The sequence below is a fragment of the Mastigoproctus giganteus genome, chromosome 14 (assembly GCF_048544385.1).
Source record: "Mastigoproctus giganteus isolate SK-2022 chromosome 14, ASM4854438v1, whole genome shotgun sequence".
NCBI classification, from domain to species: domain Eukaryota; kingdom Metazoa; phylum Arthropoda; class Arachnida; order Uropygi; family Thelyphonidae; genus Mastigoproctus; species Mastigoproctus giganteus.
The window spans coordinates 73,503,524-73,529,439 of NC_143588.1; the positions used below are offsets into that span (position 1 = coordinate 73,503,524).

The window sequence follows — 25,916 nt, forward strand, 5'->3', positions numbered from 1 at the left end:
CCAACTCCACTAATCACTTGGAGCTCTTTGACTTCCTCTCTTTGCAACTTGACTTTCTCCAGTCCAACTTTCCTAACAGTGAGGTAATTTTCCTTGGTGATTTTAACGTTCACAACTCCAGCTGGCTTCCGTTTTCTAGTCACACCGACCCAGCAGGTCGAGATGCTGAGGCTTTTGCAATTACTAATGACCTAGCACAGATTGTTCATTTACCTACAAGAATACCGGACAATCCTAATCATACAGCCAATACGCTTGATCTTTTTCTCACAAACAACCCTTCTAAGTACAAGGTTGAAGTGAGAGGTCCTTTAGGCACTTCAGATCACAACTTGGTGATTGTCTCTTCTCCAATGGAACCTTTATCTCATGGCTATTCCCAACCTCGTATTGTTTGGCATTACAAGAATGCAAAATGGGATGACCTGCGAGACTTCTTTTCTTCTTTTCCTTGGTCTGATTACTGTTTCAAAACTTCTGATGTCAACGTTTGCTCAGATCGTGTCAGTGAAATTATTCTTGCAGGAATGGAATCCTTTATCCCACACTCCACTTTAAAATCTCGTCCTATATCTAAACCTTGGTTTTCCAATAAATGTGCTAAGGCTGTCCAAGAGAAGAACGTTGCATATCGTAATTGGCTTGTTTCTAATTCTTCGGTTTCATTTTCTGCCTACACCAAAGCTCGCAACAATTGTAAAGCAGTTATTAATCAGTCCAAACTAGAGTTTGAACAGGCTAAGAGTAGAAAACTTGCTTCTTGCCCTAATGGTAGCCGAGCATTCTGGTCTCTTGCCAAAGCTATTGGCCGCAACTTTTGCCCATCTCTGCTCCCACCTCTGTCCAAACCAGATGGTTCTGTTGTCACTTCAGCCAAGGATAAAGCTGACCTGCTAGCATCCCATTTTTCTTCGAGCTCATGTATTAATGATCTTGGTAAAACACCTCCCACCATTCCTAACACGCTCCATTCAATGCCTCCTGTGGTCTTCCGTCAAAAGGATATCAGAAGGATTTTGATGAATCTTTATGCTAAGAAAGCTCCAGGTCCTGATGGTATTTCTCCACTTGTTCTCAAAACCTGTGCTCCTGCACTTACTCCTATTCTTTGCCGCCTTTTTTTCACTTTCTTATTCCAAAGGTGTTTTTCCTTCTGCTTGGATATCCAGCCTATCCAGCCAGTTCCTAAAAAGGGTGACAAATCCCTCCCATCCAGTTATCGTCCCATTGCAATTACTTCTACTCTTTCTAAAGTAATGGAGAAATCAATTAACCGCCAACTCTTAAACTACCTAGAAACCTTCCGTCTGATCAACGATCGCCAGTATGGATTCCGTCAGTGTCGATCCACTGGTGATATTCTGGCTTATGTTACCCATTTATGGACTAATTCAATGGAAAGGTTCGGTGAAACACAAGTAGTTGCTCTTGACATCTCAAAGACTTTTGATCGTGTTTGGCATAAAGGTCTTCTAAACAAGCTTCCATCTTATGGTTTGCCAACTGTTTTTAGTATTAGTATTAGTAACGGCCGTATGGTGCAAGAAAGCCTATGGCTTATGCTGCACCAGCCAAAAAAAAAAATCCGAACAAAACAATGATAAAAACAAAAATTAAATAAATAAATAAATAATAATAATTAATAAATAAATAAAAATAATAAAATGAAATAAAAAAATAAATAAAAAGGAAATTAATCCTATCATCCTATGCGCTTCCCTTACCCGAAAGTACTATCCAGATGACCTTTGAATTTCCCCAAACTGTCGGCCTCTACCACCCATGAAGGCAACTTATTCCAGTACTTTATAACTCGCTGGCTAAAATAAAACTTCCTGCAGTCCAATCTAAACATTTCCCCCCGTAACTTGAATTTATGTCCCCTAGTTCTAGCATCATTTATAATCTTGAAAATTTTGTCCTCATTCATTTTACTGATGCCTCTCAGAGCCTTAAACACCTCAATCAAATCTCCTCTAAGGTGTCTAGTTTCCAAACTCTGCAACCCACATATTCGAAGTCTTTCTTCATAAGGACGCCCTTTTGCCGATCTCACCAGGCGAGTTACCCTTCTTTGCACCCTTTCAAGAAGCTCGATGTCTTTCTTTAGGTGCGGTCTCCATACTTGAACACAGTATTCCAAGTGTGGTCTAACATAGGCCTTATATAATGGGAATATCACGTCCCTATCTCTACTTGCAAAAGTTCGATAGATCATCGATAGGACACCATGGGCCTTTCTTGCAACCTGTTTACAATGCTCAGAGAATTTCATGTCTGACCGTATCGTAACACCCAAGTCCCTTTCCTCCAGTACTGGGTTTAGTTGAACTCCACCAAGTGAATAAGTTATTTTGGGATTACTGTTTCCCAGGTGTAATACCTTACACTTTGTTGGATTAAAGCACAGCTGCCATTTTTCTGACCATTCCTGAAGTCTATCTAGGTCTCTCTGAAGAAGCTCAGCTTGACAGTGATCATTAACTACTCTACCAATTTTAACATCATCTGCAAATTTAGACATCACGCCCTCTATCCCTTCATCAATGTCGTTTATGAAAATTAAAAACAACAGTGGTCCTAATACTGATCCTTGGGGAACCCCACTTCTTACATCAACCCAATCTGAGGAATAGCCATTTATCACAACCCTCTGCCTCCTGCCCTGAAGCCATCCTTCTATCCATCTAAGGATTTTCCCAGTGATTCCAACCTGTTCCAACTTATAAAGCAACCGCTCATGTGGGACTGAGTCAAAAGCTTTGCTGAAATCTAAATAAACAATGTCGAAATTATTCCCTAAATCCAGCTCGTGAGTGACCCTTTCGAAATAGCGAACCAGATTTGTTAAACATGATTTTCCCTTTACAAAACCATGCTGAGTATCCTTGAGAATTTCAATTCGATCCAAATGATCCTGAATTCCACCCTTGATCATTGCCTCCATGATTTTCCCTACTACTGAAGTCAGACTGACAGGTCGATAATTTCCCACTTCACTTTTAGAGCCAGCCTTATGTATGGGAGATACATTTGCACTTTTCCAATCCAAGGGAATCTCCCCAGAGTCTAGTGATGCTCGCATAACCAGCCTCAGTGGTTCAATGCACTCGCTTGCCGCCTCTCTCAAGATTATAGGGTATATTCCATCAACTCCAGGAGCCTTACTGGTCTGTAGGCTTGAAAGTTTTTTCATTAAATAATCTTGCGAAATTTCAATATCATTAATTACATATTTTTTAACTTCGCTCCCAAAATTTCCCATTGCCACAAAAGGCTTTTCATTTGTAAATATCGATGCAAAATAACTGTTGAGTTCATGTGCAACGGCAGCTGGTGTATTTATTACTATCCCCTTTCCCTTACGTAAAGGTCCGATCTGGTTTGTCCTGCTCTTCTTGGCATTTATATATGTGAAGAATTCTTTATCCCCCCCCTCTTTGCTCTGTTTGCTAGTGATTTCTCATAAACTGCCTTTGCCTGTCGAACCTTTTCTGTGGCTCTATTACACATCACCTTGTAGCTGTTATAGGCTTCAGTACTTTTTATTGCTCTGTAACCCTTCCATGCCACCTTTTTCTGCTCAAGTAATGTGGCAACTTCACTATTCATCCAACTTGGAACCCTTCTCGTGGAGTATTTTTTTAATGGTATATACGCATTCAAGGCATCTGTGATTAATGTTTTAAAAGCGTACCACAGTTCAATTGTATTCATTCTCTGCGCGATATCTACCCAGTTAATAGAGGCCATGTAGTACCTTAAGGCATCGTAATTTCCTTTTCTGAAATTAAAACCCATTCCTTTGCCTTTTACTTCTGCTACCTCTCTCGTCATCATCCACCGTAGAACTCCGTGATCACTTCCTGCTACTGGTTCCTCTACTGTCAGCCCTGTTATGTCATCTGATTCATGTGTGATGATGAGGTCTAGGATATTCTTTTCTCTAGTACTTTCCCTGACATGTTGATACAAATAACAGTCATCTAGTTGATTTAAAAATTTTGTTCCCCATGTCGAGTTTCCTTCCCATTTACTCCAATCAATTAGAGGCAAATTGAAATCACCCATAATAAGACATTGACGCTTACTTGCCCATTCCATTTGCATGTAGAGGCTTTTGTCATAGTCTTCACAATCACCTGGTCTGTAGATTACTCCTACTCGCATTGTACCTTTGTTTCCAACTATCTCACACCATACAGACTCTATACTAGCATGTGAAATGTCTGAATCCGGGAAAGCTATCGTCGCACTCAGGCTGCTTCTGATAAGAAGCATTACCCCACCACCCCTTCTATCTACTCTATCCTTCCTAAATACATTATACAAGCCGTACTGAAACTCATCATCCCCAATTTCCGGGTGGCACCACGTCTCTGTAAGCCCTATTATGTCCGCGTTACTTGTTTTAACCAGCAGTTCGAATTCGCTCATTTTATTGACGACACTTCTAACGTTACTGTATAAACAATTAAGATTTACTGTTCTTGTATATTTAACAACCCTAACACAACCCTTGAAGTTTTTTAGGCTTTCTTCCCTTATATTAGCCACCCGCTCACGTGAAACGTCTTTGGCCCCAGAACATCTAGATAATACGTCCAGTTGGGGTAACAGATAAGAACTCTTAAGGTATGTGCAAGAGTTACATTGACCAATATTATCAGATAAACGCGTGTCAGTATTACCCACATCCCCCCTAACTAGCAGTTTCCCTGAGCCTTTAAGGTATCCTCAATAATACTGGCAAAAACTTTTGCACCACCTTTGTTTAAGTGTATCCCGTCTCTACAAAACAAATTCCTTCTACCTACAAGTGTGGGCCATGCTGATAGAAATTTACCCCCTAAAGCCTTGCAGATTCCTTCAAGTCTTGAGTTAATCCACAAGGCTCTTAACATATAATCCCTCTTATCGTGTCTGGGCAGAATTGCAGACACATAGACATTATGGCCTAGCTCGCGACATTTCCTCAGCATGGTCCTGTATTTTTCCAGCAAATCGTCAGATCGTGTACGTTTAATATCGTTTGTCCCCACATGAATAATAATATTTTCTTAACCCCCTTTAAAATCTGACAGTCTGTTGGTGACATCATCAATAGTTGCTCCCGGCAGACATACCCTGGTTCTGCTCCACCTATCTTTATTACAAAAAATATTCCCCGTTTCCCTGACAATGGAGTCTCCTAATAAAACAATGTCCTTTTTAACCAGAGTAGTTTGCACTTGGTTTTTCTGTTTTGAGGCTCGAATCGGGTGTGCATCACTTGGTAGATTGCTGGAGTTTTGAGTCCCTGACGAGCTCCCAGAAGCATTATTTTCGAGGGCAAGCACTCGTTTTTTCAGGGACTCAAATTGTTCCATCAGTGCACCAAATTGTAATTTAAGATAGGTGCACTCCTTACATCGATCACAAAGAAAAGAATCCCCAGGTGAGGTAGGATTAGTCACCAGGTCGACCTTGGAAAACATTCCACAGGTTCCACAACGGATTAAATCATGACTCACCCGTAAATCGCCATCTGCTATTTCCGTGTGAGTCACGATACCCTGTGACGTGTTTAAGGCAGATCTCGTAACTACCATTATAAAATTAAATAAATATCAATGAAAGTAACTTTTAAAAAATTATATCTATAATATTATTAAAATCAAACAGTTACAGGAAAACCTATAACAAAATAATCCAACAATATCTAAATAAATCAAATATTTAAAAGCACTATCCAAAAGTAAACCACTTAACTGAGGAGCCCTGTCTAAGCGCGTCCACTCACCTCGACTGCCAACCTCGAATGTTTAGTAATTGGTTATCCAGTTTTCTCTCTGATCGCTCACTGAGGGTGATGGTAGATGGCTCTCTGTCTTCTAACTTCTCCACTAATGCCGGTGTCCCCCCAAGGTTCAGTTCTTTCCCCCACTCTTTTCCTCTTGTATATCAATGACCTTCTTCCATTGACCTGAAATCCTATCTATAGTTTTGCCGATGATAGCACATTGCATTCAACTTTCCATTTTGAGAAACCTTGTCCAGCTCAATCAGCTTCAAGTTCTCGAAAATCTGCTGCCAATTCCTTAAATGCCGATCTTCAGGTAATTCTCCAGTGGGGCAAAGACAACTTAGTTGATTTCAACCCTTCTAAAACTCAGTCTTGTCTTATATCTCGCAAAAAGGATTCTTCTGCTCCTATGCTTATCTTTAGTGACACTCCGATTTCTAGGCAAAATGATATATCTCTTTTGGGGATTACCCTGACTTCTAATCTCTCTTGGCACAAGCACATTACAAATATTGCTTCCTCTGCATCTAAAAAAGTTGGTTTTCTCTTTCGCTCTCGGCGTTACTTTTCTCCCAAACAGCTGCTCACTCTGTATAAATCGCAAATCCGCCCTGCCATGGAATATTGTTCCCACATCTGGGGTGGTGCCCCCAAAATCTCTCTCAGGCTTCTTGATTCCATTCAGAAGAGGGCAGTTAGGTTAATTAATGATTCATCTCTAACAGAGTCTCTCCACTCGCTTTCTCATACTCATAGACGCACTGTTTCTGCTGCATGCCTCTTCTACAGATACTTCCATGGCACTGTTCTTCTGAATTGGCTTCTATAATTCCCGCTCTCTCTTTCAAAACAGTCCGAACACGTGCCGCCACCAGCCAACATCCATTTACTGTCCAACTTCAAACCCACAGAACCAACTTTTCATCTTCCTCATTTATTCATTCAACTGCCGTTTTCTGGAACAACCTTCCTTCATACGTATTTCCTGAAAATTACAATCTACAGAAGTTCAAGTCCAATATCAACAAATATCTTCTTTCGTCTTCTCAACCTCCAACCCAAACACGGTACTAAGTACTATAGGTTATAATACCTCTCATGTTTGGGGTTCTCATAAAAAAAAAAAAAAAAAAAAAACTGACCTCTCAATATGCTCCCCGGTACTGTTTCCAGTCATGGAATGGTCTTTTATGAATGATCCCATGGGCAGCGATCATTTCCCAATTATTTGTAATATGCTCATTGCACAACCACCATTAGCCGAACCCTGTCGGAAATGGAAATTTTCTCGTGCTAACTGGGTGAAATTTCAGTCAGCAATTAAACTGATTGAGGAAATTATCCGATTAAAACCCATAGATGAAGTGACAGAATATATCACATCCCAATTTTTATCAGCTGCTAAAAACTCAATTCCATTGACGAATCCCGTGGAACGGCGTCATTTTAACTATTGGTGGAATGATGAATGGACGAAAATAAAGAGGAAAAAAAATAAAGCGTGGAATTTATTCAGACGATCCCCAACCACAGCTAATCTCATCAACTATAAGAAACTAAGGGCAAGAGCGCATCTCATTCAAAAACAAGCCAAGAAGGATTCCTGGACTCGGTTTGCGTCCACTGTAAATAGAAACACTGACTGCAAATTAATATGGAAAAAAATTAGACAGCTTTCTGGAAAGTTTTCGACCATCCCTTCAACAATCCTTTCCTGGAATGGGCAAGAGCTCTCTGCTGCTCTGATTATAGCAAAAAGCCTTGGGCAAAATCTTTGCTCAAGTCTCAGCGGCATCAAGCTATTCCCTGGAATTCCAGTAAATCAAGAACATCACTGAACAGCGACCCATTAGCTTTCGCACCTCTGTAATCTTACTATATAACCAGACTCTTCAGTATTTGGAACTTCTACAAGCCAGCACGCAACAGTGTAGCAGGGCCCGATGGAATATATTATATCATGTTACAGCACCATGATGACAAATAATTCCAGCTGCTGTTGTTATTTTATAATCGAATATTTCTGGAAAACATCTATCCTATGTCTTGGCACCATGCCACAGTTTTGGCCTTTTTGAAACCCGGTAAAGATCCCTCCAGTCCTTTTAGTTACCGCCCAATTTCCCTTTCCAGTTGCCTGGGTAAAATACTTGAGAAAATGATCCACAGACGACTCGTTTGGATAATTGAAGACCAAAATCTAATGAGTAATAATCAACATGGCTTTCTCCAAAACAGGTCTGCTTTAGATCCTATGATCAAGGCCGAGTCCGCAGTTCGCAATGCCTTTGTCAGAAATGAACACCTTGTTATGGTCTCCATCGACATAGAGAAGGCATTTGATACCACCTGGCGTCACGGCATTCTTAGAGACCTTTATGCCCTTGGTCTGTGAGGCAACCTGCCTATATTCATTAAGAACTTTTTATGGAGTCGTTCTTATTAAGTACGATATTTTAACTCCCTTTCTACGACATTCTTGCAGGAAGAAGGAGTTCCGCAACGGTCTGTACTGAGTGCAACTCTTTTTGCCATTAGAATTGACTGCATTACTAAAGAACTTCCAAATACTGTTGAGGCTTACCTTTATGCTGACGATCTTTCTCTTTCTTGCCATTCTCAGAACATGAGATCTATTGAACGTCAATTGCAGATATCACTAAATAAAATACTAAAGTGGGCAGTGCTCAATGGTTATCGTCTTTCACAACAGAAAACTGTCGCTATACATTTTTGCAATCAACGCAAATTACATCCAGATCCCGAACTTCACGTATCAGACTTTACCATTCCGATTGGCAACAGCATCAGATTCTTGGGGTTAACCCTTGACAAGAAGTTAAATTTTCTTGAACATATTAAATTCGTACGTAATACCTGTCTCAAAAAGCTCAATATACTAAGAGTTTTATCCGCCCTGTCTTGGGGAGCAGATCGTACCTCGTTGCTTCGACTATATAGAGCATTGATTAGATCACTTTTGGATTATGGTGCTCCAGTCTACGATTCTGCCAAAGAGTGTACTACGCTGGCTGGATCTTTTACAACACAGTGCATTACGGATTGCACTTGGAGCCTTCAGGACATCTCCAACTCACAGTCTATACATTGAAGCTCACGAACCCCCTTTGCACCTCAGCAGAAACATGTTACTACTGAAGTATGCAGCCAAAATAAAAAGTTGCTGTTTGCATCCTATTCACCCATACCTCTTCAATCATCAACTAACTAATCTCTACAGAAATAAACCTAATAAAATAAGGCCAGTAGGCCTACGGCTTTTTGAAATATCACAGAGTTGGAAAGTTCCTCTTCACAATAGTCAACAGGTAATGAATTGCTTTTATCCACCTTGGACTACCCCTCCTCAATTGAAATTTGATACTTATTTTCTTCGATGGGGTAAGAATCTTCTACCGACCCTCAACCTGAAACAACTCCATGCAAGTCATATTTAGAGCCATGTTGATATTTCCTACCAATATATACCGATGGGTCCAAATCTCAATCAGCCGTTGGAGCAGCAGCAGTGTTTCACTCCACTATTATTTCAGTTCCCTTCCACCTGAGTATAGCAACTTTTCCGCAGAACTACATGGAATAAAATTAGCTCTAGAAAATTTGAATCTTTTCCCATCTTCAAAATATTTAATTTACACAGACTCTCTCAGCTCAATTAGAGCAATGCAAAATCCATTCCATACGAATCACCCTGTTTTAAACCAAATCAGGAAGTTGCTCTTGAAAATTGAACAACGTCAACAATTAGTGAACTTTTGATGGATTTCAGCACATTCAGGGATAAAGGGAAATGAATTGGCGGATATATCGGAAAAAAATACCTCCACATTAGATTTGACCTCTGTCCTTTTCCAGCCTCTGACCATGATATCATCATAAAAGCAGCATGCCTTGAACAGTGGAAAGAGCTATGGCACACCCAGACTAATAACAAACTTTTCCAATTGAAACAGGAACCAAAATTTTGGCACTCAAGCATCCAACCAACTAGAAGGGAAGAAGTGGTACGTGCACGGGCAAGAATATAACCAAGACAGAACATCAGTTCTGCTTTCTCTGAATAAACTGCAAGAACCAACATCACTAGATCATATTATTGCTCGAATCTTTCGAGAGTACTCTCTCGAAAGATTCGTGCAACAGAGGCAAGAACAAAACCCGAAGTGTAATATTTAGAAAGCAGGAATTCGAACCTAAATAACAATAGATACAGTGAACCAAGGTGAAACAGAATATTGGACACTTTAATGTAAATCAGCGAAGATAGCCTTTGATGAACTGTAGTCCGGATTAAAATTTAACGTTTCTGCAGTATCCTAGTTTATATTTTCTTAAATCTGTCATAACAGTGCAATCCTACGTCGATATTGACGTTGAAAATCCTCAAGTTTGGTAATCCTGGATACTCAAAGATACCTGATATCAAAGTTTCATTCAGCCTCAAAGTGAATATACTGCTGGGTCGTGATCTCTACTTTCATTTCCTGATACTTTACGTCAGCGTCTAAGGTACACTTTGATAAGAAGTAGATTGCGTTTATACTAAATTTATTGGCGTATTTAATTATTCGATCGCTCAACTGCTAAAAGGCATGACCTTTATAAACATTCTTCACATCTAATCTTGACCTACTCAGAGTTAGATAAAAGTTAAGAATGATAAATGTCTTCTGTGACAGTGCAGTGGGTTTACCAATTTCATTCGTTTGGAGAGGTCCCAAAACGAGTCAAATATTTACTTCTTTAATGTTTCTGCCTATATGTCTTTTGAAATGAAATCACTTGAACACTACACAATAATCGTCATTTTTCAGCTGTAGCTGAAGGTGAGATTCCAGTTCTTTTTATTGTATCACGAAGCGTCTCAGAAGGATGCTCTTTAGGTTCTCCGCAGCTTACATTACACCTAAAGGATTCGTATTCTACTCTGCCAACATCCAGTGGTTATTGGTCGCAGGTGACTGAAGAACGGAATTACTGATTCATCCGGCGTAGAATTTCAAAGTTGTCTTGACTCTTTTTCTCGATACTGTTGAAGCTCCGAGTGGCAATCGATTTCTAGTGCTTCCCTAGGGAGGGTACTAACTTTTTTCAGAAAGCGTCCACCGCTCGCAACGTTACTGCCTCCCTCGATAGCAACATCACTGCTCTATTCTTCTGATCGCTTAGGTCACTGGTTGGCACCGCTCCTGCCTCCACGTGGCGGAGCCAGTAATCTGGGAGAAGAAAGTCTTTTTCCCAGGGCTGAAAGGAGCAACCATGGACTGATGCATATCCACCACTACAGCCAAGTTCTCACATACCTGCAGAATGGATCATGATCAGAGGCTTCCGAAAAGAATGAGAATGGATTCGAATAATTTAGAACCACTAGCCTTTCTGATAATACATTCTTTATAGGCTCGGCCGATAAGCAAACTCTATCCTTTGGTCATACAGAGATGTCTCGAAAATGCGGCAAGTATACCAAATATGGTAAAACAACTCCAGTCAAATCTATTAATCGAAACCACACAAGCAAGGCATTCTGAACTAATAATAAAACAAAATGTCCTCTATAAGCGGAATCCCAATCAAAATCCCACCACATAACACGCTGAATTCTTCAAAAGGAGTAAGTGGGATTTATTCAACGTCACCGAAGGTGAGATGGATATGGAAATTCAGGAATAAAAAGTAACACAAGCAAGACGAATTATGATCCGGAAGGAGGATAAACTAGTTCCACCACGAAATTTGCACTTCTCATCTTCACAAGGCTTGGGATTCAGTGTCGGCACGATTTCAATATTCGAACCAGTGGATTCTTTCACATTACAATTTCCACTCCCAGTTCATCCCACTGAAAGTCCATCATATCGCATGCAACCAGAGGCGAGTACACGTACGACCTTTAGAGTGGGCCAACGAACAAGCTTCACGTAATTGGCTTAAGATTGGTACATCGACTAACTCCAGACTGTAGCCTTCCCAGACGGCAGAAGTCCAGACCGTCTAGTGGGCTTTTCATATCTCGTTTAGCCCCAAATACCACGCCAAATCAAGTGGCTGAGGTTCTACATGATGAACTAAACCTCCGACTAAAGGTACTGCAACTTCACACCGGGAACTCACACTGCGAATCTTTCAGGGTTGAATGCGCACAAGACCTGTTCAATTTAATTGGAACTGAATCTATCTGGCCTATCAGCACCATTATTAGACCCTTCTATAATAGGAGAACCAGTCACCTTCTTCAACCTCTACCTCTGCACCAAAACCTAGTCTGCAACACCAGTATCCACAGCTGACTCGATTCATTCCCAGACAACTTCCAACGATCTCGGCAGTCTTCCTTTCGTCCCACTACTCTGCCAAGCCCCACGGTTAAAGCTCTACCCTGCGATGATAACAGTATCCTGAGTCCCCTGTGTGATGGTCCTCAACAAATTCCGGTCCATCTTACGTTAGGAAGTCGTGCCGTTAGCTCGACAACTCAGGACACCTCCAGTCATGGAGGTGTCCTGAGTCCTGTTAATGGCTATCATCGTGCCCATTATTGCCTCCATTAACGGTCTCTTATGCTATGCTGATGACCTCAAACTGCTGACGCAAATCAATCCTTGCGAAAACCCCGTTCAGCTCAGCAACTTAAGGATCTTCAATTGTACCTGGCAAGCGTCCATCTAAAAATCAATCCACAGAAGTCTGCCCAGGTTATATTCTCCCTTAAATCCGTGCTAACACTACTCATCGTGTCACTCAGAGGGGTACCAATACCAAACGTACTCCCGCACACAGACCTTAGCGTTCTATTTGATCAAAAGATGTCTTTTGTCAACCAGATCGACAAAATCAGTACCAAATTTTCTCGTCTGAGGTGGATCTCAAAGTAGCAGCTGCTACACGTCCGACATACCTTCACTGTAAAAAAGTTCTTCACCTCAAAGATCAGTCCCTCTGTGGTGCAGAAATATGGTCTCAGCTGCACCTACAAACCTTAAGCGGGTGTACGCCACTGAATACCGGTTATTGAAATGGGCCATTAACAAACTTCGTCTGCCTCCAGCCTCTAAAACCATCATGATGGCACAAGCACCAAAAAATACCGAGGGTAAAGTTCCTGATCGTGGAAAAGAGACTGGTTTTCACAGCCAAACTCAACACAGGCCAGATATTATCTCCGAATATTTGGAAGGCTTGCTCTTGGAAGATCCCACAGCCAAGCCTAAGATCGTAACCTGCACTTGTGGCTCACCACAAGAGGCTTGCACTCACTGAGAGGTTTCCCCCCAAGCAGATGCTCGACGCCCTGAACTGTGTGGACGCCGACTTTGACAGGCTAATGAGTAACAAGAAGGACAGATACAACTTTATCAAATCCCTTGAGCCCTGACATACTGAAAGAGGATCACGACGCTCCCATCCCCATGTTCAAAACTATCACCACTGGAGCCTTACTGAATCATTGCCAAGTTGTTTTCTGTATTTGTATTCAGCTCTGTAATTTTATGCTGTATGTGTATTTCTTTTTGAATTTGTACGCTGTATTTTGTAGCGTTTTTGTATATGTATGCTGTATTTTGTAGCGTTTTTGTATATGTATGCTGTATTTTATTCTGTTTTTCTCAAACTGCTATATGTGAACCCCTGGTGCTCGTTGCCGTGATGGGATATTTTGCTGTAACTCTGCACCTCACGTTAAAGATTTATTTAAATATCTTATTGACTTTTAGTACACCTAATTTGCCAACCTCAGTTAAGGCAGACTATCTGCACTGCAAAGTCCGTTCATGCGTTCCAAGATTTTTTGACCCACAATTAGAACATGTGCCTAATTGTGGGTAAAAAAAAATCATTCACCAGCGGAGTGCACAGCAAGTGTCCAGAATGTCCAAGTTGCAAGAGGGATCATTCAGCTTATTCGAAATCATGGGACCTGTGGAAAATGGAAAAACAAAAGATACCAAAGTATAAGATCGAAAATAAAGTATCATACCAAGAAACAAGTCAAGGTAACCCTACCAAAAAGTAGCTGTGCATCTACTAACAAAAACCGTCAAGCTGTTGCGACCCAAACAGGTGTCAATCCACCTAAAATTTCACCAAGTGATAACGCATCAAGAAAACCACAAAGGCCACTGAATTGCCGCAGTCCAATTCAGGCAGAACGGACAGTGAAAATGCTCAAGATGAAACAGTACTTGATCTTCATGCACAAGATGACAGAGACCGGATGTTTAGCCATTGGAACAGATGATATAGAAGAGAGTACAAGTTAAGGACGCCTTTTTTTCCTAGAAAAAATAAGACCAAATATGACTCAAAAGCAAACTGTTCACAAGAACCAGACAGACTCGCCTTCCTTCTTGAAAACCATATAATGCAGCACATTGTGCAATGGATTTGCGGTGGCTTGCGTAGTAATACTTCTATCGACGATTTGATCTCGCAATATAATCCTGTAGCCTTTTTCTTTGAAGACACTAACTTAACTCTTCAAGTTACACTAACTTAACTCTTAAACAGAATTATATGCAATAAACTCAGCCTCAAAGAATATTAAAACTTTCCATAATGGTAGTGACGTAATGTACACTGGTTCCATGAGTGCAGTGTATGCACTGGATTCTATTCTCTTCTTACTCTCTTTAACTGTTATACACTTTAACTGGGCGAATGCCTGTTGTGTATATCATATGTTAAAAATAAATAAAAATAAATAACTGCTACATAAATTATCATTTCACAAATCCTAATCAACAAGTTATATCATAGTCACTTCGAGACAAGGAACTTCGATATTCTTTAGTAAATTTTGATCATCGATTAAAATGAATCCATTTTGGGAAGCGAAATGAATGTGCTAACGAAAGCCATAGAAATTGTCAAAATCCCCCCTCTCCTTTTTAGGACATTTGTTGAACAATTTATGATTGGCTACTGATGGCAATATTGCATATTACAATATTAATATATAATTAACTAATGATACAATTATTGGTCCACAGAACTTGTAAATTAATTCAGAATAAAATTCCCACCACAATTGCATCGAAGCTTACCTTTGTTGTTAAATAATAACTTCGTAAGTCTGTCTTGTATCTCCAAAAAGAGAAGATGGAAGCGTACAAATGTTTTAACTGTCACGACCTTACAAAGCGATCAGCTGACTGAAGGGTCGACGCGTGCTGAAATTCGCCTTTGATATCTAGTGAGCAGCTTCTCTGCTGTGACGTGAAGCTGATGGTAAATTGGTGAAGAGTCTCTCAAAGGCAGAGGAATGGAGAGCCCCCGTGTTTTCGGTCTTCTGTACGTCGCGTAGATAGTAGGATGGAGGTGTTACCAAGAAGTGAACGGACTTTATGTGGGAACTTATCCTTTTGGAGTAAAACGCCAACAAATAGGAGCTCAGCGACAGTTGTGCTTAATTTTCTCCGTCAGAAAGCGACAAACGTTTACAGCAATAAGAAAGTTGGCTCGGTACCAAATGATCTGTCCATACAGATTACAGAACAATTGGTATGTCATTTATTATGCATTCATACTGAGGATTCTCCAATGCAACACATCATTACAGTTTCCTTGATGCATATCAGTTATATAGAATAGTGAGTGTACAACTTACGTACTTCGTTCATCTACCATTCGGTTCACCACGAAAACACCCAATTATCACTCCCCCCTTCAAAACCTCTGCAGAGAGAGAGAGAGCAGTAAAACAAAAAGAAATCGCCGAATGTATTAATACAAGCGTTTCGCCATATTAAATAGGCTCAGTTTATATGTTTAACCTTGTATGGTCTTTATTCGAAAACGTTTCAGAGTATTTTTGCAATACAAAAGTCATGGGCAGGTTTCTAGGTGACCCTATTTGCATTTGTGATTGACGTTTCAACAAACTATCCTTCGCATCTGTTTATTACAAATCAGTAATGGCCGACCCATTCATTTTGTTTGCTAGTTTAAGGAGAACTGGAAATAGTAAAGGTGATGCTTTAAGCCGTTGTTTTTAAATTCATTCTGGCTTTGCCCACTCTTTTCAAATTTTAGGAAAGGCGAATAGTTAAAAATCCAAAAAGGAAATTCGAATTTTAAATTTCACTATCGCCCAGCCTGGCAATTACCATCACTGGGATCCAACACCCACAACCTAAGTTTCATGATAACACCATAGAAATTCGACGTGTTTGCCGTGTGCTGTGACCCTTGGAAACTTGAAAAGGTAGGGAGGGGGGATCATAGTGGTTGAAGGTTCCCGCTTCGACAGGACAGGTGATCTTGGGATGGCTCTCCCAGAATCAATAGTTTAGAGCAGTGGTTCTCAACCTTTTTTGCCCCATGCACCCTTTTCACCATATGTCAGAATGTCATTCTCCCACTTTCCCAAGATTGTCTGACTTTAAAGGTGCATTCCAAAAAGATAAAAAAGCGAAATATTTATCTTTGTTTTTAATTTAATATGTGACATCCAATAACGTGTGATGTCCTGTAGATTATGCACAAACTGTAGAATTCTAGTTTGTAGAAAGATCAATATTCCAACAGTTTGAGTCTGTCAATCTGTGGTCCCACTTCCCCTCCTGAAACCCTAAAATTCCCCCCTGGGAGGGAATTCCTCCCTGGTTGAGAACCCCTGGGTTAAAGGTTTCTCTTGAAAGGGAAAACCGTGTCAATGCCATACTCTTACGCTCATGGTCCGAGAGACAGGATTCAGGCTGGCGAAGATGGTGTGGCATCTTATTTACAGCTACCTCCGGAGGATAATACGGTAGCCGGATCTTGAGTACTGGAGATATCCCACTGAGAAAGCCAAAAAACGGAAATGAAGTGTTGAAGTGGTAGATAAATTCCTATTGGATACTCGGAATTTGAATTCCAGGATGTCTATTATGTCAAATATTCGCCTTCGGCCACGTTGTTCACAATAAAATATTCATGAAAAAACATTTTGCTTTTCGTAAATATTTTATTATCCGTTACAATAAATTTATAACTTTTATTAATTCATAATTTAATTTAATAATAAGTTAAGCTAAGTTAATTATCCATTATAATTAACTTACTACTTTATAAACGTAACGGTACAGCTACTACGTGTTATTGCTGCATAATTGGTGAATTTGAGTAGTGGTTTAATTGCATATTATTATCACTGATCCCACAGGAAGTATCCATCTTTGATGACTGTACTATCTGGTAAACAGGAAACATATTGTACAAGGAGTGAGAGGTGGTATAGGTGGAATTTTTCGTAGCGTGGTCTGTGCCTGTTAACAGGAAGGACTGTTTTACAGGGGTGAAGTACACTTGAATAGAAGGGGTGCAAGAATATTTGCTGTTGCTATGGGGGCAGTGATAGGTGGGTAGGAAAACTGCTAGCTTTTGGGAATACACAAACTAATAGCTTAACTGTTGATATTACTGCTCTGGTTGCCGACAAGCTAAATAAGTATTTTGTATCTATATTTGCACATGAGGAATTCTTTATGTGAAAGGAGCCAGAAGTTTATTAGACTCTACCAGAGATCTAAATCATTTTGCAATAACAGAGGAAAGTGGAAGAGAAATAGCTGAAATTAAATGTAAGAAAGGCACCTTTGGTGGATGGGATCTATCCGGTTATATTAATGGAAGGACGTAAACAAACCCATAGACATAATTATGAGAGCATCTTTGCATTCAGGGGAAGTCCTGGTGGAATGGAGATGTGCGATTCATCAGAGTGACATCAGCAATTACAGACCTGTTAGTTTAACTTTTGTTGGAGGGAAAAATGGAGTCAGTGGTAAAAGAAGTAATGCAGGATCATCTATACACAGCCGTAGTTATACTTCGGACACATCATGGGTTTGTTAAAGGGCGATCATCGTAATATCCAATGTGATTTGATCTACGATGCGGCTACAAAGAAACTGGATTCAAAAAATAATTTTGATGTCCTGTACTTGGATTTAAGGAAAGCTTTTGATACTGTTGCACATGGAAGACTATATTTTGTCAGGCTATATCTTGTCTATATCAGGCTATATCTTGAGTACTGCAGTCTGGTCTGGAGACCTCATTTCAGGAAAGATTTAGAACTGTTGGAACGAGCACAAAGAAGGGAAACGAGCTTGTTATGGGGGAACAATCTTACCAAGAAAGGCGGTCAGGAGGAGGCTGCTTGAAAGAATGAGATGGAGAGTTTATAGGGTTAGAATGAGGTATTGTGAAAGGCAGGAGAAAATCGAAGTATGACCATCAGGAAAGAAAAGAAAAACTGAATTCGACATGTACTGAGCGGAAGTGAGTTTATTAAGAGTTGTAATTGAAGGAAATGTGATGGGCAAGAGACCGAGAGAAAGATGGAGAATTATAGTTTTTGATTATTTGATTGAGGCTATGGATATCGTTGGCTGAGAGAGAGAGAGCTGAGGAAACGGAGAGATGTGATTGAGTTCTGGCTGTCATGGAACTGACATATGGCTGATAAGATATTGTCATGAGATTCTGCTAGCAGAAATTTGGGGTAGTCAGTTCTATGTTGGTTCATTAGTTGAAGTGCTGGCGTGTTATTTTTGCGTCTGTACAATTTTGTGAGGCACATTTGACTGGTTCATTAGTTCTAGAAAGTGTTGCAGTAGTTTTGATGTTCGGAAATGGCTATTTCTGAAAGTAGTAGAGTTTGGATAAGAGAGCTATATTCTCTTTTATCGCAGATGCACGGCATCTTGAAGCTTCGGTACATCTGAGTGGAAATTGGGAAGGGAAATCCTAATTGAAAATACGGTTTCAGCCGTGTGCGATTGTGTTTTTTATTGTTTTTGGCGTGATTACTTTCTGATAATAATCGTTAGTAATTTAGAAGTATTTTTTAAGAATATAAAGTTAATCCTAATATTTTTAGACGAATGGATAAATTTTTGACTCAGTCAATGTCAGGACACAAGGCAGGTCTTCAATGACACCTAGATTCGATAAACTTTGTGCTAATAAACAAGCACATCCATCGCATTAAAAACAAAATAATTTAAAAATGAATATATATATATAAGTAATAAAAATTAATAATTATAACGACTGTAACTAATATTTATGGGTCAATGCAGTTGCAGAGCAATCATGCATTACAACCATAATGTCTATAAAATATTGAGGATAATAATAGAAAATAATAGAAATGGAAAATTAATTCAGGGATTTAGGAACGCTAAGGATTTAAAAAAAAAAAATTATTATCGTTTTTAACCGACAAGTAGGCAAAAAACAAGAAGTTTTCCGTTTCTGTAATGATCAATATATGCTAAGTAATTTAAATCTAAACCAAATATAGTAATTAAAAATGGTTACGAAATTTTAGAAATTTTAGAATCAGAAGTAAGAAAATATAAGTAAGAAATTATAAATGTAAGCATATATTAATCATCGTTGACCCGACAGAGAACGTAATTTAATGATTAAAATAAGATTAAATATATAATACATACTACATATTTGCCGTATCCAGGACATAATATTGTAACGATAATAGTCGTCAAGATAACATGTGGTGCCCCCTATGTGATGGATATGGTAAAAATAAATAATTAATTAATTAATTAACCAATCAAATTTAAGTTAACGCAAAGAGAAACTAAAGGAGCAGGAATAATAGAACCTGAACTTCATAAAGGCGAAAAATAGTGGTATAGATAAGAAATAGTTTCTCCTACGTCCTCGGATTGCCCTAATAATTTCGGAAAATAAAAATCTGCCCGGGATCGAAAACCCGTTATAATTTTCTTACTTCTAATCCTAAAATTTCTAAAATTTCCTAACCATTTTTAATTACTATACACGTATTTAGTTTATATTTGGTTTAGATTTAAATTACTTACCATAATATATTTTTTTTTAAATCCTTAGCGTTCCTAAATTCCTGAATGGTATTATTTGATTGATTTACTTTTTCTATTATTTTCTATTATTATCCTCAATATTTTATATATATAGTAAAACCTTGTTATTATTCTGTCAATTACGTTTTTTTTTTCCATTTTTTCTATTAATACATTTTTTACCATTTAAAAATGTTTCTGTATTATTTTATGAAATAAAGGGGGTGGGGAGGCGCCAAAATTAGATTTTTTTTTAAAAGGGGGGAGGCGCCAAGATTAGATTTTTTTAAAAGGGGGCGTAGTAACATAAAGTTTGGAAACCACTGGGTTAAGGTGACTGTTTTTGGCATTCCAATAGTGATTTGTGCTGCAAATCATTTCGAACCTTTTCTCTATGGAACTAGTCAGGCGAATCTTTTCTTATCTCTCTTTTTGTCATTATTCGCTTTATCTGTTTCCCCAGTCTCACAGTTTGCGCATCTTCGTTTGGGAGAGGGTAAATTTCTTAGGGTCTTCAGTGGGGGAGGGGACGGGTGCTTGATAGGAAACTCCTTTGAAGCAAAACCTAAGAGTGAACGCCTTTTTGAGTTTACCAAGCCCCATTATGAGTGGTTCAGCTCATTGTACGACGAGCGGAATTGTCTAGAATTTCAGTCTACCTGCTTGTATTCACAGATCCATAAACATCAGGGAATGAAATCTATGAACATCAGCAAGTCCATCACCATCAAAGAAAACATCATCACCAAGCCCATGAGAATATTAACTCCATACGGTGACAGCACTTTCGCCAAATTCACAGTTGAGACGATATCTTATTTATTTGCACAGTTGGAACAAACATGATTTACACCCTTGTAAATAATGTCCTCCAGGAATTCAATAAACCCAAACAGAGCCATCGGATCGGAAAACCGTGTACTGTAATTCTTCACTCTATATCATAGTTTCAATTGTTCCAGGGGAACATATGCGACAGGTTGTGCACAAGCTAGTGGACGCTGTGCCTTTCTGGCTATGATTCTCGGTTTGTATGATGCAGCTGTCCGTAAAATCCATATTGATTGATAACACGGAATCCTATGATGACTCCTCAGCTTCTTGACGCATTTATTGTGTTTTGTTTATCTGCTACAGTGTTAATGCAGTTATTTTTATGCTTATTTCTGACGCACGGATTACACATATGCTTCTTAATTCCCTAATCCCAAAGGGGTCTGGGTACTTTTGGCAATATGGTATACATTTTTCTTAATTAAATTAAAAAATCGGATGCGCATACATAAAACAGACAATTGGAATTTATGATTGACATTAGATTTTAGTAACTCATACCATACGGACGAATATAAATTTACTTTAAAGATGCAAAATCGCACATTGGCGAGTTTCAATACAGATTTCTTAGTTCTCAGTGATTAAGGTTTCTAATATCGTCTAAAAGATGGCAGCACTTGAAAAACAAACCACTAGTATGAATTCTGCTTGAATCTTCAACCGATAGATGGCAAGACATTCAACAAGAGTATAAGAGCTACAAGCCATAAAATGCTCTTTATGTGATAAGTTGCTCAAGGTATAATAAAAATTATTTAATCTACAAATATTTCTCTTTTTTGTTTTATTTATATTTTTCACGCTTTGATATAGTTCCAGAGTGGCCAAAGGAGACCATTACCATTGTTTTCGACAGGCGATATAATTATCAAAGAATTGTGCACTTTTTGAGGAAGCGTACCAACAAGGTGTGCACTGCACCAGGGCACCAACGTTCAAGGGGCGCCTGAAAACCTCAAAATTACAATTCTGCTCAAGCCAAATAAGAGGGACTAAATGCTGAAAGCTTTATGGATTAACTTAAGAAGGACTCGGAAAGACATTTGGGGAAAATTTTAATCAGCATGGCCTGCACTTATAGATAGAAGGAATCTATTTTGTACAGATGGAGAACAGGGTGTCCATGAAGTTCTGTTCCTATTTTGAACTGCAATTATGTCAACCAAAAGACATAGAACTATAAGGTCTTATGCGAGTTATTATGAAACTCAAAAGGTTTTTTTGCAAAATATTACAAAACTCCAAAACGTTTTTTTCCTTTTTATAGGGTATAATGCATGAAAATGGCGAAACCACAATAGAAGGCTTAATGTGTCATGTGTTTGCGTTGTGAAAATCTGTAATTACGTTGCAAACAAATTATCACCGTGGATAATCCTAAAAATTATTTATCAGGAAGTTGGGTTCAGAATTTTGAGCAATAGGATGTGCGACTGACCTGTCTCGAAGCGGACTTCCATATGTGTCTTTAAGATACCACTAAAAGTGTTCAAGCATCATTCCAGTGCAGTCGTCAATAGTTGATTCGTCGTGCTTCACGTTAACTGCAGTTACCAAAATCAACAATCCATAAAGTTTTGCACAAGCGATAGCCCAAGTTAAACGTTTGGTGTGGGCTCATGCACGTTAGATTTATAGGTCCAATTTTTTCCTTTGTGAGAAGAACATCACAGGAAACATTTATCTAACATGCTACAGCAGTTTTTGATCACTCAGCTAGAAGAGTTAACAGCCATTCATCATTTTTCAACAGGATGGAGCACTCCACACTGGAGTGAGAATAAAACATTTCGTAAAATGCTTCATTCGCACTCCAGTGTGGAGAAAAATGTTTCATCCAGAAAAATTAAACATTTTTTCCCGATGAAACATTTCCTGGTAGATTGATGGACCGTGATGCAACAATTGTCTAGCCTTCAAGCTCCGCTGATATCACACCCGTCGACTTCTTCCTATGGGGATACCTCAAGGATTTAGAGTACAGAGAACATCCATTACTAACATTGAAACTCTTCGTTCAAGGATAGATCAAAAAAGAATGTTGATATGCTGGCCCGTACATGGCAAGAAGTGGAATTTCACCTTGATGCTCTGAGGACCACTTTGAGGTGTGTTGAAGAACATAAAGTTTTGGAATTTCATAGTAATTTGCATAAGAATGCATTGCTCTATAACTTTTCTTTCTGACGTAATTAAATTTTAAAATAGGAACAGGATTTTATGGATACCCTGTACATTTCAACTCAGGTGGTATAAGGGTTTTTACCAATAGCATTGATGGTACCTTAAGGGTCCAGGAAACTGATAGCTACGGGAACAGCAGTAATACAGATGCCCTTTTAACTGATGATATGGGTCAAATTAGCGCTTGCACACCTCTTAAGAGTTCCGTTCGGAGTTTCGTTAATAAATGCGTGAATTCAATCTCTTGGTTACTACTAACGCTGATACGATAAAGTTACCACAAACGAAGTGTAACCGGATAATTAGGGACTATATGAGTTTCACTATGATATGTACAATGTATTTAGGAAGAACTGGAAAGATAGATGGGGTGGTGTGGTCATGTTTCTTATCAAGGAAGCTTGAGCGCGACAAATGCTCTTCCATATTCGTAGTTCGGCATGGTAGTATAGAATCCGTGTAGTGTAAGTTAGTTGAGAGTAAAGATATAATGAGAGTGGGGTAATCTTCGGATCAGAAGATTGTGAGAATTCTAGTGAAAGCCTCTACGTGCAAATGGGATAGGCGAGCAAGTGTGAGTGTCTTATTATGGGCGATTTCATTTTGCCCCTAATTAAGTGTAACACCAGGAAGGGCAGCTCGCCATGAGGAGCAAACTTTTTAAATCAGCATGTCACAGAAAGTACTTAGAGCAAAAATATTCTATACCCGGTCATCACTCATGAACTAGATGACATCATAGGGCAGACAGTACAAGAACCATTAGAAGAGAGTGACCACGAAGTTGAAAGATGGAGAGAGAGAGAGAGAGAGAGAGAGAGAGAGAGATACATTAGAATTATGGTACTTTTAAAGATGTAATCACAAAAGCGTTAAATGCGTAACTACCACTAAGGAGGAGTCCGAGATGGATCAATAATGAACTAGCGAGTTTAACAGAGCAGAGAAAGAAGACTGGCAATGGTTCGAGGACGATAAAAAGTACTGAAGGTTATAACAGCTACCCACCAATCTGAAATAGTACAAGAAGATAGGTTAGGCTTGCACAGGTGGAGTATGCCCTCGCGTGTAACATAGTTAGTAGGACGGTTGGCCTCCTCACACCTTTTGGAAAAGCCAGAGTTCGAGTCCCATCAATGACGTGAGGAATCGTTCTCAGCCTTTTTCACAACGTGGCTGAGATCATCGACCTGAAGCGAGGCTAGCATGGATTTTTCTCCTGGAAACTCGGGTTCTTCGTCCAGCAAACAGAAAATCAACACGCAGTTTACAAACAGTATACACGGAGCAATATGACCTTAGTCGCTGATGCTGCTAAAACCCTATTACAAAAACAAAAACAGGCGGATTATGAAAAATCGCTGGCTAAGGGAGCAAAGAGCGGGTTCAAGGAATTTTTAAAGTCAACGAATAAAAAGAAGAAAGGCACAGATGGCATCGGGATGTTGTTAATGTATGCAGGAAAGTCTTAGATAACCCAGCTGAGGTTGCATATGAATTGAACCGGTAATTCGCATCAATATTTACACTAGAAACATCCTTCATGGCAAGGAGAAACTGCGAGCGAAGCTGGAAATTTTGATATTAGCAATATTGAAATTTCCGAAGATTATTTAGTCTTTGGAGTCTAATAGCGAGTAAGGCTCTTGGAGTTGGTCACATACACCCTGAAGTTTGAGGGAGGAAGCTAGAGGGTACATTGAATCATTAAGGTTAATTATGGAGGCTTCACTGGACTCGGGAGTGATTCCCCTCTATTGGAGAAATGTCCATATTTCGCCAGTGCATAAAGGTAATTCTAAGAGTAAACTTGGTATTTCCTGACCTATCAGTGTGACTTTAGTTTTAGAACAATTCATGAAAGCAATGATAAAGAGTACAGCACAGAATCATTTAGATAGAAATGCAATTTTTAATGGAACGTCATGGTTTTGATAAAGGATAAAGGAAAATCATGTTTGACTAACCTTGTTAGGCATTTTGACAAAGTCATTGCATGGCTGATGCAGGATGTATGTGTGAAATTCAGTTCACTTGACTTCAACATCCCATAGTAGTTTTCGACAGATGCGTTGGTATGAGTATCTCGAAAACTGCAAAACATGCTGGATTTTATCTTACAGCAGTGTCCCCAATGCATCGAGCTTGGCCCATTAACGTAATTATATCCAGCCAACGAAAATCCTGTAGCCGGAACAGCTCTTTGATGCGAGAGGTCAACGGAGGGTAACTTGTGAGGGGTAAAACAAAAGCTACAATCAGTCAAATAACAACCCAATACAACACATAGTTCGATGAGAAATTTCAGAACACATAGTTGTAAACCGAAGAGGAATTTTAGAACCCACAACTTTTCGTGCCTTGTCATGGATGAGATATCACAGCCTACGATCGAACCGGATTCAATTTCTGTTAGGAATACACTCACTGTGCAGTGGAGCATTGAAAAAAACGTTCTGATGAATCTCTGTTTCCTCTGGTGGCAGGACCAGAATGTAACGAACCAAAACCGTTCTGTACGCCATAACACTGTGCACGACCGGTCACCAAAATAGCACAGAAAGGCATTCATGCAGTTTTACAAAACAGAAAATACAAGTATGATGCTTATGCAATGTTACTGTAAGGGGAAGGGATCACCACCTCCTTCTCTCCTTCTGGGAACTTAATCAATTAAACATAAGTGGAATCAAGTGAAAAGTGGAGTCAATTATAAACAGTATTTAAACTGTACCAGGACGAAAAATGCAGTATATCCATGAGCCAAAACATTATGACCACCCCTGTATCCACTTATCCCACACCTAGGATTGGTCCCACGAATAGTGCCTGTCAATCCGTACGTACGAAGCCCGAGCAATGAGAAAAGGAACTTAGGGAATGCGAACGGAGAAACATTTTCGGCCCACGGAAGGCGAGCACCAGCATCTCAGCAACCCCAGGCATTGTCCCCGTAGTGAAGGTGTCGCTGGAATGGTCCGAACAGAGAGACACAACCACCCAACATACCTGGAGGAGGAGACCATCACTGGTTGACAGTCGAGATGAACGGAGGTTGTGGGAGACAACAGGCCCAGGCTCACAGTCACTCAGTAAACAGCAGGCTACAACCAGGACGGACAGAGAAATGTTTCCGAGCATATCATCCAGCGGATGCTCTTTCGGATAGGCCTACAGAGTAGGCAACCTGTTCATGTGCCTGTGTCGACCGACTATCATCAACACTTCTGCCTGTACTGGACAGGGAAGCA

The 25,916-nt window shown here is 39.5% G+C and overlaps 1 protein-coding gene across 1 annotated transcript in view; it reads right to left on the reverse strand.

Moving 5' to 3' along the window:
- LOC150075242 (acetylcholinesterase-1-like) overlaps window positions 1-15,209 on the reverse strand; it is a 29,223-nt gene extending 14,014 nt beyond the window's left edge. Inside the window, exon 1 of the mRNA XM_090388225.1 lies at window positions 14,851-15,209. The gene's annotated coding sequence lies outside the window, so the exon portion shown is untranslated. The remainder of the gene's footprint in view (window positions 1-14,850) is intronic.
- Between the last annotated feature and the right edge of the window lie 10,707 nt (window positions 15,210-25,916).